The sequence below is a fragment of the Hemitrygon akajei genome, chromosome 8, assembly GCF_048418815.1.
Source record: "Hemitrygon akajei chromosome 8, sHemAka1.3, whole genome shotgun sequence".
Lineage (NCBI taxonomy): Eukaryota > Metazoa > Chordata > Chondrichthyes > Myliobatiformes > Dasyatidae > Hemitrygon > Hemitrygon akajei.
The window spans coordinates 37453842-37469937 of NC_133131.1; the positions used below are offsets into that span (position 1 = coordinate 37453842).

Consider the following 16096-nt stretch of genomic DNA (forward strand, 5'->3'; position numbering starts at 1 on the left):
TGCAGAGGGAGAGATGAAGCAGTAGAATGGACAGATCACTGAGCTTTAATAGAACAGGGCTGCTAACTAAAAACTCTCAAACTAAAATCTCATGTTGTCACAGCGGCTCGAAGCAATAACTTAATTTTAAATTAATACCGTTCCTTTGCATTGTCGATCTAAACTGTAAGCTTCTTTTCCAAATGTGGACAATGGTAAGCAGGGAGTGTTCCATTGCTATGCTTCGGTCAAGACTCAACAAAACTGGAACGCAAGGAAGGGAGTTAAAAGCGGCCACAAGTAAATCCTAATTAGCTGGAATGTGCACTCTCATGGCCCCATTCAGCTGCCCACCTGTGAGGGCACTCAGACTCCGTGCAAGAATATGTGGTTGTGACAAATCACTATAGTTCAGCAACACTATGACCACTTTGACTACCTTGCACTAAAACTGATTTTTTTGCTCTAATTATGTTTTCTTATAAAAGTTGGGTATGATTTATGTTTATGCTTTTCATGTGAATGCTGCTTACATGCTTAGTTTTGCTGCTGGTATATTTTTCATCGGACTTGTACATTTGACAATAAACCCAACATTGACTATAAGCCACTGTGCTTTTCCTGTATTTGTATTCCTGATTTCCAGCAGCTATCATACTTTGCCTTTGGAATCCTAGCAGGCATGTTCAATCCAAAACTGGTCTTTGGCAAAAGAAAATAAAATATTCTCATTGTTTAGAGAGCACCAGTGACTTGCATTGCGCAACAGTAAAAATCTGCCGATGCTGGAAATCCAAAGTAACACACACAAAATGCTGGAGGGTCTGGTGAAGAGTCTTGGCCTGAAACGTCAACTGCTTACTCTTTTCCAGAGAGGCTGCCTGGCCTGCTGAGTCCCTCCAGCATTGTGTGTGTGTGTGTGTGTGTGTGTGTGTGTGTGTGTGTGTGTGTGTGTGTGTGTGTGTGTGTGTGTGTGTGTGTGTGTGTGTGTGTGTGTGTGTGTGTGTGTGTGTGTGTGTGTGTGTGTGTGTGTGTGTGTGTGTGTGTTGTAGAGAACTGTGAGAAATATCTAGCAAATATCCCCAGCTCCTGCCTGCAGTAAACTGGATGTGTAAAATTCCTTTGCCAAGATGGACTTCACATCCACTGGCAATCCAATGCTTTGTGACTGTAAACATTACTGAAAGTTTCAATGAGGATGTCTTTATTGAAGGACAAATTGACCCTCAAAACTGGTTCAGCTTTGTTTTAAGCATGTGGTTCATTAGGACTCGAGACTGAGGTTTGAGCTTTTTTTATTAGAGAAGTTGTTGAATGGTCTTCTGATTTGTTGTGTTTGTTTGCTATTTTCAGTAATATTCTGTGTAAGAACTTGAACATTATTGAAGTTTGACACAGAAGTCAAATCCTGCTAATAGACACCTTTGTCATCATACTTCACCTACATTGGCTGGTCGCTCCCTGATGAAAAATAATTAGATCAAATTAAATTAAATAAGCAGCAGTTTTCTATGAGTCTGTTGTATGAACATCTACACTCCAAGGGCCCATTTTTCACAGGGTTTAACTATGGCACTATTTTTGTATACTGACTTGGAATAATTTCATTCTGATAAATAGTTTACAAGAAAATTTATGAGGATAGAAACTCCAATATGCCCAACTATATTTATGAGTTACTTTATATTTGACAATTGACTCATATGGACATCCAGTAAAAAGAAATGTATCCAGGTTAATACATAAAATATGTTCCAGAATTTCCAGAAAACAAAAAAAAATTGTAACAATCACTTTATTATTTATAACTATCATTCCAGAGGTTACTGCAAATATAATTGTAAGTTCAAAGATCCTGTTGTGGTTATTGCTCAAAAAAAATTGATTTGCTACAAATTGCTGCCATTAGTTTCACAAGTAAAGGGTATCACATCTAACTTTCTTGTAACACACATACAAAATGCTGGTGAAGCTCATTAGGTCAGGCAGCATCTATGGAAATGAATAAACTGTCGATGTTTCGGGCTGAGACCCTCCTTCAAGACTGAGGAGGAAGGGGGAAGGTGCAGAAAATAAAGGCAGGAAAGTGGAAAGAGGCCAGCTAGAAGGTGATAGGTGAACCTAGGTGGGTGGGAAAGGTCAGGAGCTGGAGAAGGAAGAATCTGATAGGAAAGGAGAGTGGACCATAGGAGAAAGGGAAGGAGGAGGGGACCCGGGGGAAGTAATCCACAGGTGAAAAGAAGTAAGAGGTCAGAGTGGGGAATAGAGGAAGGGGAATGGAAAATTTATTTACCAGAAGGAGAAATCGATATTCATGCTATCAAGTTGGACGGTACCCAGATGGAATATAAGGAGCTGCTCCTCCACCCAGAGGGTGGCCAAAATGAGGCCATGGATCGACACATTAGACAGGAATGGAAATGGGAGTATAAATGTTTGACCACCAGGACGTCCCGCTTGTGGTGGATAGTGTGGAGATGCTCGAAAAAGCAATCCCCTAATTTACAGTCAGTCTCACCAGTGCAGAGGAGGCCACATTGGGAACATTGGACACAATAGACACAACAGGTTCTCAGGTGAAATGTTGCCTCACCTGGAAGGACTGTTTGGGGCCCTGAATAGATGTGAGAGAGAAGGTGTATGAGCAGGTGTAGCACTTAAACCTCTTGCAGGAATAAGAGTGGGGAAGGAGAATTGTGGGAGGGATGAATGGACAAGGGAGTCACAGAGGGAGTGATCCCTGTGGAAAGCTGGGGGGGGGGAGCGGAAGGTGTGTTTAGTGGTAGGATCCCTTTGGAGATTGCACAAATTACGGAGGATAATTTGTTGGATGCAGAACTTTCTGGAAGTTTGCAGGTCTACTAAATAAATAATATAAATCTGAATGAATCTGGCACAAAACGATAGGATTGCAACTCCCTGCAAACAGTAGTGCCTAACCCCCACGATTAGTGGATAGATTCTCTTCTTGTTTTAGTTTGAAATTTGTAACATCTGCTAGCTTTTGCTTCTTGTTTCTCTCCACATATCCAATCTTCCTTTCCTTCCTCTTATTTCCTTTTCTGTAACTAATTTGATTTTACTTCACACTATTTTGTTCCCATGTATTCCCTTTATATGGTCAAGCTCTTGGTCTTAGTTCATTCACTTTCTGAGAGAGATCCCACTGTAAAATAATGAACTATCAGTATGATTCTGGCCTGGGTTGAGTTAAATGTTCTTAACCAGACTGCCAGAAAAAAAGTCTACAATTGACCTCAGCGTTCATGGCTTATGAAGGAAAAAATAGGTCAGCATTTCCACTCCTTATTTCTGTCCAGGAACTCTTTCTGCACATTGACAAGATTAGCAGCACTCTTTGCTGTGACATTTCATAAAATACTGCTTCGGTTGTTGCATGTTTGTCCCAGTAAGGACGTAGGTTTCAAACCTCACTTAAGAAACTTGAGACTGCAATTTCATAACGTTTAATGCAAAGCTCAGAAATGAGCTGGAGTGGGCCTGCATATAGGTGAAACTGGTCATTACGCCACATACACTAACTAATAAGAATTTGGGAATTTTCTTGCAAGTGGGTGTGAAAGCAGGAATCCTCAAGTGGCTGGGTAGTAGTGCTCTAATGCTAAATTCCTCATGTATTTCAGACTGGGAGAGGGAATTTAGATTAAGTATACTACCCTTATTTCTTGCAGTTTCTGGAGAATTCTGTACTATATCCAAAGAGGCACAAAAGGTATTTGCCATTTAATACAAATGGAAGGGAATAACTGCAAGAGCCTTAGGTAATGTTTTGTAGTATAAAACAGAGATTATTATCTTCCCAAGTATATATTTTAAATCACTAATGGCTTGTAAACTTACTTTCTTAAGTCTTTAAATCTGTTTCAAAGTATTCGGGTCAAAGTGTTTTAGGTTTTAATATTTTAAGATTTGATACTTAATTTCTTTCTATGCTTTTGAATGACTTTGAAAGTTTCTAAAGCATTTTGAAACATCCAGAGTAGTGCTAAAAGGTTTAAAGTTTGCCAGTTCTTGCCAAGTCTGGAGCCACAACACAATTGGCTCTCAATTTTGACTAGAGCTTATTCTAACCACACCACTTAATGACCCTTATGACTCAGACATTTTAATATACAGGGCCTCACTGTGGAGAATGTTCCTCGCTGTTTATGGAAGTTCCCACTGGCAGAATTCCAAAGGTAGGTCTATTTTTATTACCAAGGGTAGTGGCTAATTGACACTGAATTCTTCTGATGGCAGAATTCACTCATCATAGTAAGAAGGCTTCAGAAGACTTAATAGCACTATTGGGAGCACTTGTTTTTTTCCAGTGTCCTTGCTCATAAAAATGCATAGCAGAGCAATTACCACTGAAACATAATGTCAGTTCTCTATTCCAAAAGAGCAAATAATAAGATGGCTCCATTTGTGCATAGTGTTTCTTATGTTACAATACTGTCTGTCATTCAAATATCCTCATTCGTGCACACTTTGAGATATCTAATGCCCAATATAAATGCAAGATCATTCTGTTCTGTTTTTATGAGCATTAACTATAATGATATACTGTAAATATTTTCTTGTATGATACAATGAAGGATACATGCTGCTTCAGAACTCAGTACAGGGGATATGTATCCAACAATTCCTGTTATTTTCCAATGTCATTGGAGATTGGAGAGGGGAATAGTTATAACCTGGCAATTACTGCTTCCTTTATAATTGGATAAACACTTTCTGAATAAGCCATGCTACATGAAATCATTGACCATCTTCACTTTCCCAGCAGTAATTCTAATTCCTAGATTTAGATTTCTTTAAACTTCGATAAGCTTTATAGACCAGGTGAAAATAGCATCTGATGTTTGTAGAAGAGACAGTGCAATGTGGAATAAATCTTTGGAAAGGTCTAGGTCATGTTTTAAAAGGGGTATCTTGAGAAAGGTTAATTTTAATTCTTTTCTTTTACATTCTTTATGTTGCTTCAGTGTTAACATTATTGTTTTACATCATCAAGCTTCAATACCTAGTGCATAACATGACCTGATGCATTTCGTCCAAACAAATGTATTATACAATTGTATTATAGATCTCCAGGAGGTAATGATCCTCTTATGGCTAGATATAGCTCTTGTTAACTTACTTTGTGCATATTAACTAACTTATACCCTTAAGTTATACCCTTAGTTTAGCTTTACAGTTAACTGGATTTGTCCTTTTGTTAGCAAAGTCAAACCCACAAGGGAAAGAGGAGCAATGAAGAGTAATGCAATGGATCTTAATTCTTATTTAGATTAAATAGTGTCGATGGATAAAGGGGAAATGCTGATCTCTTATATAGTTCAAGGCTTAACTTCAAAGAATATAGTTGATCATTTGAACATCATGAAAGAATGCAATATTAGCAATCTATTTCATTATTGAGAATTGAATACTTTAGAGGCACACCAGATAAAATTATGCACTAAGGCAGCTATGTGAAAAGACAAGTAACCTTTATGGTCATCAACAGTACGTATATTTAAAGGTGATCAATCAATAGATTCTCTGTTGTGAGGGGCCTGCCTAGTAACATCTGAGCGCCTGACTCTTGCAGTAAAAAATGATATACGTTGCAAGTGAAGCCATGTGGTGAATCACAGTCCATTGAATAAAAAACATTTGCTAATCATTTGATAACAGTGGTAACAAGAACCAACAAATGCTTCTTTAGTAAAGATGTTTGAGGTTGTTCGAACCACAGAATGCCCAAGATATAATTGCTCCAGGTAAAGAGATCATTCTCAATGAAACACTTGATCATATATATTTGTGGTGTCAACGATCAAGAAAACTATGTACATATTGTATTTCCTAGAAACTCTTATGCAATGGGAGAGAATAGTGTGTGTTGTCAAATAGTGTCAACTACAGAGTGTCATCTCCCAGCAATGATGTACTTGCAGACTTTGACCATGATACAGTTGGAAAGATCAAACCGACCTTCTATATGAAGGAAGAAAATAACAGAGCAGCTGTACTGTTTTGAGTTTTTATCACTCTTCCTATTGAAAGGACTTAAACTGATACTTTATATTTGAACATCACTAATTGGATTTTCTTCCCTAGCTTTCCGAACTAGAGATCTCCAAAGATATAGGACAATCTGAGAAGGAATTCATCCCCAGCCCCATCTAAATGGATGATTCTTTATCATGAAACTATACTTCAAACTCTAGGTTTTCCCATGTGAAGAAACACTATCAGTATATACTTGGTAAAACACTTTGTCAGTAACTACCTGCCAGCTCAAACGTCATAGAAGGACCATCTATTGACATATCCATACTGCACAGAGCTACCTTGGAAGTTCTTCCCAGGATTACACACAAAGATTGATGCCGTGGCTGTGGATCAGATGGACAAAGCAGGATTCTTACTTATTAGTATTTATTTTATTATAGCCACGTTCTTCCTTGTTTGCAACTTTCTTTATCTCCATGTTCTAGCTCTCCTGCTTATTTGCTGAGGTGGCATTCTCCGCTTCCAGATATAGAAGTCTGGTTCATCCAAGAACATCCAATATTTTTCACTCCTGGGGTTTGGTATCTGTAGAGCCAGGTCTTCAACCCAGAGGAGAGATCTGTAGAGAGACTGGAGATTGGATGGGGTGGCAATAGTGGGTGGATTGGAAATTGATTGGAGATTGGGAAGGTTGGGGTGTGAATACGTTTCAAAAGACTTGGGATTGAGAGGGAACTGGTGTTAGGAAAGGAAGTGGGGAGTAAGATGTTTATATAGCGATTGGAGACCATAGGAGCAGGGAAAAGACAGGAGATCAGTAGCAGTGAGAAAAGCTTGAGGGTTTGAGTCACTGGGGAGGAACTGGAGATCAGGAGTAATGAGCAGAGATCGGGAAATGGGAGAGGGGAAGACAGGATTGTGAGGGGTTATTAGACATCAGAGGGAATGTGGGTAGCAGGAAGGAAAATGAGTAATGGAAGGGTTATATATTTCAATAAAATCAGCTCTGAGGAGCCAAACTCTTCATTCCAGGGAATGGGTATCAGTAAACTGACTTCAATGCGAGTCCAAAATAAGGAGACTAAAACTGTATTCAGCATTCCAGGTATGCTCACACCAATGCCCTGTACGACCACAGCAATACTTCTCCACTCTTAATAATCAAGGCCAACATTTTGATTGTCACCTTAATTAATTCCAGTATCTAGATGCCAACTTCCTGTGCTTCAAGTGTAAGGACACTGGGTTCTGCTATTCAGCTGTTCTCTGAATAATCTCTCCATTCAAATAGTATTCTGATATTTGTCACTGTTTCCTCCCAACAGCCTAATAACTTTTCACATTATACATCATTTGCCAAATTTATTTCATATAATGGATGAACGGAGAGGCAGGCGGACTAAGTATCTGTTCTTCAACTTCACTGCACCAGCTCCATTACCTTGTGGTTTAGAATTCTTCAATTGCTCAGCTATTGTGATTTATACTGTTCCCCATATATCTGCATTAACCTATTTTTCCTGCACCCCTATTGCTAGCTCCCACTACCATCTCAGTGTGGAAGGATGAAAGGACTGAAATTGTTTGTTCAATTATTCCTCTTTTGAAAACATGGCTCATCACATTAGTTATCTTCAATCTGAACGCACCAAGCCTATGCATTTTTGTTTGAGCTCAGAACATGTGATAATGCTGTCTGACAATACTTGCAATGTGTATAATGCGAAGTCCTCCACACTTCACTTTTCAAAACTTCACTTTTTCTCAGTTTAAGTATGTGCAACATGGTTCTTTACAGTGAAATTTGAACTAATGTGATTGCTTATAGGCTGCTACATATATTCTGCCTATACGCAAGTTGCTGTAGACATTCAGTCAAGTCTATTCTTGGTTCTAATTTTACCTCTTATGTATCGATAACAGCTCTTCATGCTAACATTAATGGCATTTGTTAATATTTTCTTAAGCACATTCTTTTGCTTCAGACTTTATTTATCTAATTTTACCCTTGCATTATCTATACCAATGCTAGCCTTACTGTCCTCTGTGAGGGGGCCGCCCTCCTCTCTACTGGGACTGGTTTGCCACTCTGATCTAAAAAGCAAAAAGTCGAAACAATAAGATTGAACCATAAGACAGATACCTCAGCTGACCACTGTGTGTGCATGTGTGTGTGTGTGTGTGTGTGTGTGTGTGTGTGTGTGGAGGTGTTCAATGTGAGTAATTGCCAGAGAGGGAAGATTGCAGGAAATTAATGTTAGTATGAGGTACCCACTCAGTGAAGGAGATCAAGCTGGTGGGTGAGTGATCGCAGTGTTGGAGCAAAAAGAGCACTTTAAAGTACCAAGGCTTGCATGAGCTGGTAGCTCTTCACACACAACCCCAGTTACATGGAATGTTACTCCTGTCTTTCAGATTTCATGCCAACAACATTGTTTAGATGTTGCCCTGAAAGACCTTAATGTGCTTGTCTCCTGATGGCAGCTGCCCAAAATTGTTTAGAATATTTTCTGCAGGAGTGCAAGTTGTTGATAAGCCAACATTTGTGAAAAAAAACACTTAGCTATGCCTCTGCATAATTAGTGGGATAGAAGTATGCAATTATTTGGGACCTTTGGAAAGAAATATTGATGTCTTTTCATCAGCCTTTTCCAGAACAGGTTACATTCTACATTAATCTTTTTTTTTTCCAGAAATATTGGCTGAGAGATAAAATGTTGGCTAGGCAAGAGAAATAATTCTTTCACTCTTCATCAAAATAATTCCATGGATCTTCACATCTATTTAAGAGAATAGACAAGGATTCAGGTTAACATCTTATTCACGAGGCAGCATTGAAGTGTAGCTCTTCCTCACTACCACAGCACTCACCTACTGGAGTGAAGCCCAGAGCCTTCAGACTCAGACACAAGGATGTAATTTCATTGGAACTGATGGTTTTGTGGCCAGGTTTGTGGATGATACAAAGATAGGTGGAGAGGCAGGTAGTACTTAGGAAGCAGAGAGTCTACAGAAGGATGTAGGCAGATTAGGAGAATGGGCAAAAAATGACAGATGAAATATAGTGTAGGGAAGTGAATGGACATGAATTTGGTAGAAGGAATAAAGTTGTAGACTATTTTCTGAATGTGGAGAAATCATAGATGCAAGAAGACTTGAGAGTCCTCGTCCAGGATTCTCTGATAGTTAACTTGCAGGTTAAGTCGGTGGTAAAGAAGTCAAAAGCAAATGTTAGCATTCATTTCGAGTGGATTAGAAAATAAAAACAAAGATGGAATGATGAGGCTTTATAAAAGATTGGTCAGACTGCATCTGGTGTATTGTGAGCAGTTTTGGGCCCTTATTTTAAGAAAGGATGTGCTGATATTGGAGAAGGCCCAGACGACATTCACAAGAGTAATCCCAGTAATGGTAGCGTTAATGTGTGAGGAGTGTTCGATAGCTCTGGGCCTGTACTCACTGATTTTAAAAGAATGAGTGGGGATCTAATTGAAACCTACCGAATATTGCAAGTCCTAGATCGTGTGGATGTGGAGAGAATGTTTCCTATAGTGGGGGAGTCCAGGAGCAGATGGCATAGCCTTAGAATAGAAGGGTGCTTCTTTAGAACAGAGATGAGAAGGGTGATTGATGGTTTCTTCATTAGTAAAGGTGTCAAAAGGCAGGAGAATGGGGCTTTGAGGGATAAAAAACAGCTATGATGAAATTGTGGAGCAAACTCAATATGCCGAATGGCCTAATTTGGATCCTATGTCCTATGGTCTTATTGTCTTATGATTGTGCTCAGCTTCCATGGAGTTATGTTAAATAAGTCAATAATGTCTGGAATTGCATTCAACAATCCATCACACTCATGACTTGTACCTTAAAAATGCTTAGGAATGTCATGTGAGCCACTCACCACAGGATACCTAGATTCTGTAATGGTTTTCTAGTCAAAGTACTTAATACATGATTGTCCAGTTAATTTTTATGTGAATGATGATCTAATAAATTGCGGGATAGCGAGAGAATAACAAAGTGATTGGATATTAACAGTTAGAGATGGCCTGTGCCTAATACAGTTTTGGATTGAATGTTATGTGCCATTTATCAGTTCAGTAAAAGGGCCCCAACCTGTAATGTTGGCTATCTATGTCTCTCCATAGATACTGCCATAATTCTCCACAGATATGCCTGACTTGCTGAACTTTTCAATGTTTTCTGTGTAGCTCCAGATTCCAGCATCTGCATTGTCTTGTTCTGTTAGAAAAGATATGGCTTACCAGACATCCCAGTTGAAAGTGTGGGTCAGAGGTCCAAGCACAGGAAAACATGGCCAGGAAGCAACCTCTTGCACTTGTTGACTCTCCTACCCCACAAGGATGAGGAAATGAACATACGAAAGTGAACAGAAGAGAAAACTGATGAGTGTAAAGAACCTACAATTTGCCACTCTATTTTAACATGTTGTTAAAATTATCAATACTATAATTAAGATTAAAATTATCAGCTGGCTTCAAATGAGGATTCAGTCAGAGACACTCCAACAAGAACAATTTCCCTTAATTGCTGACAGCACAGAAAAGAAAACTTTGCCATTTGCAGCTACCTGCTCCAGGAAATTACAATTAAAATATTAAATCTTACATCTGCAGGGCACTGTACCCAGAGAAAACATTAAGAAACATCTTCAGAATATATTTTACTTTTGATAATCATTTCTGGCTTTATCAACATTGAACATTGATGTACAACTATAACATTTTATAGATTCCCTACAAAGGTATCAAAGATCTGGTTTAAACACATATGGTGCTGCTGCAGTCTAAAATTCCATGTACATTTAAGGATAACATTTTTATAACACATATTAACCCAGCTTGTGCACATACCAAATGAAAAGTATCAAGGGCATCAGTTCAACTCTACCTACTTGGACCTTTTTTTTTGGTTAGTTTGATGAATATTCATCTAATTTCATAAACAAGCCGAGTCAAGAGTCAGAATCATATCTACTGTTACTGCCATGCTGTGACATTTGTTGTTTCGTGGCAGCAGTAAATTACCAAAAATTACCAAAAGTTACAAAAAGTAAATAAATAGTACATAGAACATAGAATAGTACAGCACAGTACAGGCCCTTCAGCCTACAATGCTGTGCTGACCCTTAAACCCTGCCTCCCATATATCCCCGCACCTTAAATTCCTCCATATACCTGTCTAGTAGTCTCTTAAATTTCACTAGTGTATCTGCCTCCGCCACTGACTCAGGCAGTGCATTCCACGCACCAACCACTCTCTGAGTAAAAAACCTTCCTCTAATATCCCCCTTGAATTTCCCTCTCCTTACCTTAAAGCCATGTCCTCTTGTACTGAGCAGTGGTGCCCTGGGGAAGAGGCACTGGCTGTCCACTCTGTCTATTCCTCTTAACATCTTGTACACCTCTATCATGTCTCCTCTCATCATCCTTCTCTCCAAAGAGTAAAGCCCTAGCTCCCTTAATCTCTGATCATAATCCATACACTCTAAACCAGGCAGCATCCTGGTAAATCTCCTCTGTACCCTTTCCAATGCTTCCCCATCCTTCCTATAGTGAGGTGACCAGAACTGGACACAGTACTCCAAGTGTGGCCTAACTAGCGTTTTATAGAGCTGCATCATTACATCGCGTCTCTTAAACTCTATCCCTCGAATTATGAAAACTAACACCCCATAAGCTTTCTTAACTACCCTATCTACCTGTGAGGCAACTTTCAGGGATCTGTGGACATGTACCCCCAGATCCCTCTGCTCCTCCACACTACCAAGTATCCTGCCATTTACTTTGTACTCTTCCTTGGAGTTTGTCCTTCCAAAGTGTACCACCTCACACTTCTCCGGATTGAACTCCATCTGCCACTTCTCAGCCCACTTCTGCATCCTATTAATGTCTCTCTGCAATCTTCGACAATCCCCTACACTATCCACAACACAATCAACCTTTGTGTCATCTGCAAACTTGCCAACCCACCCTTCTACCCCTACATCCAGGTCGTTAATAAAAATCACGAAAAGTAGAGATCCCAGAACCAATTCTTGTGGGACACCACTAGTCACAACCCTCCAATCCAAATGTACTCCCTCCACCACAACCCTCTGCTTTCTGCAGGCAAGCCAATTCTGAATCCACCTGGCCAAACTTCCCTGGATCCCATACCTTCTGACTTTCTGAATAAATACAAAAGAGGATATTGGTGGAGTGTTCAAAGGCAACACGAGTGAATCTGCAGATGCTGGAAATAAATAAAAAACACAAAATGCTGGCAGAACTCAGCAGGCCAGACAGCATCTATGGGAGGAGGTAATAACGACGTTTCGGGCTGAAACACTTCTTCAGGAGTGGTCGAGGGGGGATAAGAAGTGGGGGGAGGGATGAAGTAGAGAGCTGAGAAGTGATAGGCTGGAGGGAACTGGGCTAGGGGGAAGGTGGAGAATTATGGGAAATGAAAGAGAAAGAAAGGTAGGGCTGGGGGGAGAGATTATAGTGAGGGGGGGAAAAAGAAAGAGAAAGAGAACCAGACTAAAATAATAGATAGGGATGGGGTTAAGGGTGGGGGGCAGAGGTATCAACGGAGGTCAGTGAGTTGGATGTTCATGCCGGCAGGAAGGAGGCTACCTAGGCGGGAGATAAGGTATTGCTCCATTGACCTGCGTGTGGCCTCATCTTGACGGTAGAGGAGGCCATGGACAGACATGTCGGAGTGGGAGTGGTCTGTGGAATTGAAGTGTGTGGCCACAGGGAGATCCCGCCACTGCTGCAGAACCCAGCGCCGGTGTTCGGCGAAACGGTCTCCCAGTCTGCGGCGGGTCTCCCCAATGTATAAATGGCCACATCGGGAGCACCGGATACAGTATATCACCCCAGTTGACTCGCAGGTGAAGTGGTGCCTCACCTGAAAGGACTGTCTGGGGCCTGGGATGGTGGTGAGGGAAGAAGTGTGGGGGCAGGTGTAGCACTTCTTCTGTTTGCAGAGATGAGTGCCCAGAGGGAGGTCAGTGGGGAGGGATGTGGGGGGGGGGATGAATGGACAAGGGAGTCGCGTAGGGAGCGATCCCTGCGGAAAGCCGAGAGTGGGGGGGAGGGGAAGATGTGGTTGGTGGTGGGATCACGTAGGAGGTGGCGGAAGTTACGGAGGATTATACGTTGGATCTGTAGGCTGGTAGGGTGATAGGTGAGGACCAGGGGGACTCTATCCCTGGTGGGCTGGCGGGGGGATGGGGTGAGGGCAGAGGTGCGTGAAATACGGGAGACGCGTATTGCCCTCCATCGCAAGGCAGCACTTCACCTGCGAGTCAACTGGGGTGATATATTGTATCCGGTGCTCCCGATGTGGCCATTTATACGTTGGGGAGACCCGCCGCAGACTGGGAGACTGTTTCGCCGAATACCGGCGCTCGGTCCTCCAGCAGAGGCGGGATCTCCCTGTGTCCGCACACGTCAATTCCACAGACCACTCCCACTCCGACATGTCTGTCCATGGCCTCCTCTACCATCAAGATGAGGCCACATGCAGGTCGATGGAGCAATACCTTATCTCCCGCCTAGGTAGCCTCCTTCCTGCCGGCATGAACATTCAACTCACAAACCTCCGTTGATACCCCTGCCCCCCACCCTTAACCCCATCCCTATCTATTATTTTAGTCTGGTTCTTTTTCTCTTTCTTTTTTCCCCCTCACTATAATCTCTCCCCCCAGCCCTACCTTTCTTTCTCTTTCATTTCCCATAATTCTCCACCTTCCCCCTAGCCCATTTCCCTCCAGCCTATCACTTCCCAGCTCTCTACTTCATCCCTCCCCCCACTTCTTATCCCCCCTCGACCATCCCATGTTACTTCACTCCTGATGAAGGGTTTCAGCCCAAAACGTCATTATTACCTCCTCCCATAGATGCTGTCTGGCCTGTTGAGTTCTGCCAGCATTTTGTGTTTTTTATTGGTGGAATGTTAATTGATTCATGGAAATCTGATGGCAGTGGAGGGTGGTGGCGGGGAAACTGTTCCTAAAATGTTGAGTGTGGTTTTTCGGATTTTGTTGCCTCCTTCCCAACAGTGGTAATGAGAAGGGGGCATATCTCAAATGGTGAGTGCAGTCAGTCAGATAGCCTTTGCAGGCTTTTGTCCAAAAAAGTACAATTACTTTCCATTAGAATGCCTCAGAATAATTGTAAATTATGCCTGTTGAATAAACTGCTTTAATCAAATTGCCTGAGTAGTTTATAGCTTATATAGGTGCTAGAATTTATCATGCTTCATTGTCACAGCTGGTATTGTTTATTCAGAAGCTGCTACTCCACTTAATTCACACATCGCAAAACACTTCAACAATATTGTGGGGATTTTAAAGGAGGGCACATGGTGTGAAAGCCCTTGATTCATCTCACAACTGTCAGCAGATTTGAAGTCATTCATTCTTCCACTTGCTCTTTATAACTATCTTTAGACTGGGTGTAATCTCGCAGAAAGGTCCATGGAACTTGTTAGAGTTTCACATAAACAAAGAAATGAAAAAAGTTCCAAGAAGTTGGGTATCAGATGTAAAAAGAGATTTTGGGTATTGAATACCAACTGTACATATATTTTTGCTTCACAATTACAAAAATCCTGCAGCAGTAGGGCAGTTAATGTCTAGGACACTGTCCAGAGCATTTTTAAATTGTGGAAATCGAACAGGCAATGCTGGACAGCTATTCTTCTGGACACTATTGGTCAATGATTGAGCATTTTTTAAAGTATCTGAATGATATGAAAATAAACATAAATTCTTTATTTGGAAATTCAGAAACTCTGTGGAAAGAATTGGTTGAGGTTAGGACCTCCATCAACTCCCAGCTGTTCTCGGTACATTACAATCCTGAACAATCTATCCTCAAAGCCTCAAATACACCTTTCCTTCTCTCTTCTGCTTTTTTTAATGAAGTTTTTATGGTTTACATAGTCCATATTTTCCGTTCGTTTGCCAACACAATAGTCCTTGTAACACTTTTCTTCAGCTTTTTTTCCTGGCCCCATCCCAAATGGAATACTGCTGTTTGACAAGAGAATCTGACTCAGAATGCCATACGGCATTCCTCTGCTCTCACTCACTAGACGCTCCATTTTTGGCCTCAAAATCTTTTTAAAGATACACATTGCTTAATACAAATAACTCCCAATCGAACCATATTTAAATTCTCAAAGTGAACTCAGGACAGCTTCTTCATAATTTTTCATGAACTCCAAGAACACCTACTGCTGCAGTGTATAATAAAGGAAATTTCAATGCTCCACTCTCCTCAACAATATTCGAGGGGTGATTGATAAGTTCGTGGCCTAAGGTAGAAGGAGTCAATTTTCGAAAACCTAGCACATTTATTTTTCAACATAGTCCCCTCCTACATTTACACACTTAGTCCTGCGGTCGTGGAGCATACGGATCTTGGACCTCCAGAAAGTGTCCGCAGATGGGTCATTGATATGTTCATGGCCTAAGGTAGAAGGAGGTGAGTTATACAGCTCTCTTTACATGCACATGCAGGTCAACTCTTAGTGTGATTATGCAGACAGTTTGAAGTTAATAACTCATCTCCTTCTACATTAGGCCACAAACTTATCAATCACCCCTGATGAGTTATTAACCGATGAGTATTAACTTCAAACTTTCTGCGTGATCACTCAAAGAGTTGAACTGCATGTGCATGTAACGAGAGCTGTATAACTCATCTCCATCTACCTTAGGCTACAAACTTATCAATCACCCCTGCTGTGGACACTTTCTGGAGGTCCAAGATCCGTATTCTCCACAACCGCTGGACCAAGTGTGTAAATGTAGGAGGGGACTACGTTGAAAAATAAATGTGTTAGGTTTTCTAAAATTGACTCCTTCCACCTTAGGCCATGAACTTATCAATCACCCCTCGTATAATCAGAGAATCATTGGTTCTGTTTAAGCTGAGAAATTACCAGATACGAGATGTCAATGATATTTGCTTAAGTGATCTGGGAATGAAAGAAATTTGCCTGGATGATAATGAGGAAAATAATTATTTATTTGGGTTCTATTTAGTTTGAATAATACTGGCCTCATTGTCATGGATAAGAGGGTCCTCAGTTTTCA

The 16096-nt window shown here is 40.9% G+C and overlaps 1 long non-coding RNA gene across 1 annotated transcript; it reads right to left on the reverse strand.

Annotated features, from left to right (window-relative positions):
• Positions 1 to 6397: 6397 nt before the first annotated feature.
• On the reverse strand, positions 6398 to 10321 carry LOC140731410 (uncharacterized). Its single transcript, XR_012099809.1, has 2 exons — positions 10248 to 10321; positions 6398 to 6601 (listed from the first exon to the last, which is right to left on the reverse strand). It is a non-coding gene; the product is annotated as an uncharacterized lncRNA (long non-coding RNA).
• Between the last annotated feature and the right edge of the window lie 5775 nt (positions 10322 to 16096).